The 3,451-nt window shown below is 41.1% G+C and overlaps 1 long non-coding RNA gene across 2 annotated transcripts; it reads left to right on the top strand.

The window, feature by feature from the left end:
- Window positions 1–986: 986 nt before the first annotated feature.
- LOC121137947 lies at window positions 987–3,220 on the top strand. 2 transcript variants are annotated; one of them, XR_005875203.1, is made up of 3 exons: window positions 987–1,723; window positions 2,032–2,172; window positions 3,156–3,220. It is a non-coding gene; the product is annotated as an uncharacterized LOC121137947 (long non-coding RNA). The 2 variants fall into 2 exon arrangements; XR_005875204.1 differs by having other exon boundaries at window positions 3,161–3,215.
- Window positions 3,221–3,451: the final 231 nt, after the last annotated feature.

Here is a 3,451-nt window from a genome sequence, read left to right as displayed (position 1 = left end):
CTTGTATGTCAATCCCAGATTCCTCCCCTCCTCCCACACCCCCCCATCCTCCCAGCCTATTGCCAATTCCTTCTGCATAGGGGATATCTAGAGTCTATCATTTCATTCAGGGTAGGGTCCAGGCACTTCCCTAAGAGTCCAGGCAGAACGAGCAAACCTCTTTGTGTTTTGGACACACGATGTCTGTTAGTATTTGAGGGATAAACACTGATCCACTGCTCAGGACCCCATAGGTAGCCCAGGCCTCCTCACTGACTCTCACATTCAGGGGGTCTGGATCAGTCCCATGCTGGCCTCCCAGCTGTCGGTCTGGGGTCCAAGAGCTCTCCCCTGTTCAGATCAGCTGTCTCTGCTGGTTTTGCCAGCCCATTCTTTGCCAATTTGCTCTTCGCTCCTCTCTCTCTGTTACTGCATTGCTTGGGTTCTGTTCAGTATTTAACTGTGGGTGTTTGCCTCTGCTTCCATCACTCACTGAATGAAGGCTCCAGGATGGTTATAGATATCAAGTTCACTATCAGGAATAGGCATTCGAGGTGGTCTCTACACTATTGCTTAGCTTGCCAATTGGTGTCATCCCTTTAGATCACTAGAGGTCACAATGGTGCCTGATCTGTCTTCTAACCTATGATTCCCGCTTCCCCCTATCCTACCCCCCCCAGTCGACCTTCCTGTTCCTCCAAGGCCTACTCTGTCTTCCATTTCTCCCCCTCTCTATTTCCCAGGTCCCCCTCCCCCCCACCCCTCGCTGTGTTCCCCATCTGTTCAGAGGATCTTGCCTCATTTCTCTTCTCTTGGGTACCATGTATATCTTTTAGGTTCTTTCCTGTTTCCCAGACTCTCTGTCTTTTTTTAAGATTTATTTTTTACTATGTACACAGAGTCCTTCCTGCATGTATGCCTGCAGACCAGAAGAGGGTGCCAGATCTCATTATAGATGGTTGTGAGCCACCATGTGGTTGCTGGGAGTTGAACTCAAGACCTCTTGAAGAATAGTCAGTGCTCTTAATGTCTGAGCCATCTCTCCAGCCCTGGGAACAGGACTTTTAAATGATTTTTATTAGCTGTCTTTGTAAAGCTGTAACCATAATCTGTAAGTTTTGATTGGTTAGATACATAAGTAACAATTTTGTTGTTGTTTAGGAAGAAGCTGTCCCCAAAACTTTGCTGGAAAACCTTTTAAAATGTGTGCAGTGCTGCCCTATCTTGAAAAGTGGCATGTGACTTACACAGTTTACTCTCCATGTGCTTCGTGCAAGTGCATCAGCTTGCATGGACCAGTCAAATAAAAACACAGATATGAAATCCTTTCTAACATTTTGGTTTTGGTTTTATGTTATTCTTATAAAAGTACCAGAATAATATATTTCTTTCTGGAAATACAGAGTAAGGAATCGTGTTTAATTTATTCTTAGCTCAGAAAATAATTTTGATTATATTACTAAATACCTAAAATACATTTTTAAAGATTTATTTATATATTATGTATGCAGTGTTTTGTCAGAAAGGGACACCACGCCAGGTGTTGGTGGAGCACAACTTATATCCCAGCACTCGGGAGGCAGAGTCCGGCAGATCTCTGTGAGTTCGAGGTCAGCCTGATCTACAGAATGAGTTCTAGGACATTCCCCAAAGCCATCAAGAACAGGCTGCTGTTAAGCATGTCGTATATGGACTAGATCTTGATCATAAACTCCATGACACTGGCCTATGATAAATGTATAAGGTAAGGATAAAGTATAGATATTAATAGTAATTGTAATTGAACATTGCTACAACATTTAACCGCCTTTAAGTTGTAGTCTATGAGAGTATAGTTCTGTAAAGCATTAGAAATTTAAAGAAGACAAAATTCAGATCTCTGGCTCTGTAGTTGTGAATCCTCTTTTTTGTGTACAATCTTGAATTTAAGCATATATATATATATATATATACATATATATAAGCAGATGTGTCTAGAAGTTATAAAAATGTACATTTCTGTATGAGTTATATTAGTGTGCATTATCCTAAAATTGTTGATTTATCTTATAGCATATTGCTTGCAGACAGTTACTGAAGATAACCCAGAGATCCTAAAGTATTTGGATGGCACAGCACTGCATGTGCTGGAGTCTGCTTTGCTTTGTCCTGTTACCTCTATGGAATATATTCTGCTAAAGACACTGGTAGCAGGTAAGGTTCATCCAAATGTCTAGTAACTTGTAATGGATAGAAGTGGGGGACAAGATTTACTCTTCCTTCATTTTACAGTGCCAGCTCTGTGCTCTGTCTGGTCTGATAAACCTTAGTATCAGAGCAGAGACCTTTTTGGGGGCAGGGGTTTTCAAGGCAGGGTTTCTCTGTGTAGCTCTGGCTGTCCTGTAAGGCTGGCTTCCAACTTACAGAGATCCTCTTGGCTCTGCCTCCTGGGTGCTGGGATTAAAGGTGGGCACCACTATGCCCAGCGAGCAGAGACCTTCAACTGACATGGTTTCCCATAGTTATGAAGCCTTCTAGAATACATGTTTGCATTTATAAAAAATTGTTTCTTTTGGATTTTTTTGTTTGCTTTTTCAAGACAGGATTTCTCTGTAGCCCGGGCTATTTTGAAATTTGATCTGTAGACCAGACTGACCTCAGACTTTGAGGTCTGTTTGCCTTTGCCTCCAGAGAGCTAGGATTAAAGGTGTGCACCACCACTGCCCTGCTTATCTTTTTTTATTAATATAGGTGTGTATGGTTGTGTGAACTTACCCCACATGGTATAATACAAAGCATGCTGTTGCATAGCCAAATTTCAAGATCTCTTCATCCTCCAAAATGAGACTTTATTCTCTAAATAAGAACCTTTCCTAACTCTGCTCCCCCTCCTTGGTTTTCTGAGCATTTAGACAAGGCATTTGTTGGTGGGATTTTATTTTTTGTTTGTTTGAGACAGTGTCACTATGTAGTTCTGGCTGCCCTGGAACTTATATGTAGACTGGACTGGGCTCAAGCTTACCAAGATGCATCCACCTCTGCTTCCTGAGTATTGGGATTAGAGGTGTGTGCTACCATGCCTTGCTCATTAGTTTCATTTTAAATGAATGTAAACATTCTGGAAAAGTTATGGTAATGCATCGTAAGACATATATACATACATTTGTTTGTTTATTTTTGTTTTTTTGTTTTCTGAGGCAAGGTTTCTCTATAGCTTTGGAGCCTGTCCTGGAACTCTGTATCCCAAGTGCTCGGACTAAAGGTGTGTGCCGTCACTACTCAACTTAGATACATTCTTAACTTTGGACCTAGTATGAGGAAATGAGATATACATACATACATACATACATACATGCTTACATACATACATACATACACACATACATACATACATACATACATACACACATACACACATACATACATACATACATGCTTACATACATACATACACACACACATACATGCTTACATACATACATACACACACACA

Source organism: Mesocricetus auratus, unplaced genomic scaffold, assembly GCF_017639785.1.
Source record: "Mesocricetus auratus isolate SY011 unplaced genomic scaffold, BCM_Maur_2.0 contig_4664_pilon_obj, whole genome shotgun sequence".
In the NCBI taxonomy this organism is placed as follows: Eukaryota; Metazoa; Chordata; class Mammalia; order Rodentia; family Cricetidae; genus Mesocricetus; species Mesocricetus auratus.
The sequence above is the reverse complement of the archived record's forward strand: the minus strand, read 5'-3'. Positions and strand labels throughout refer to the sequence as shown.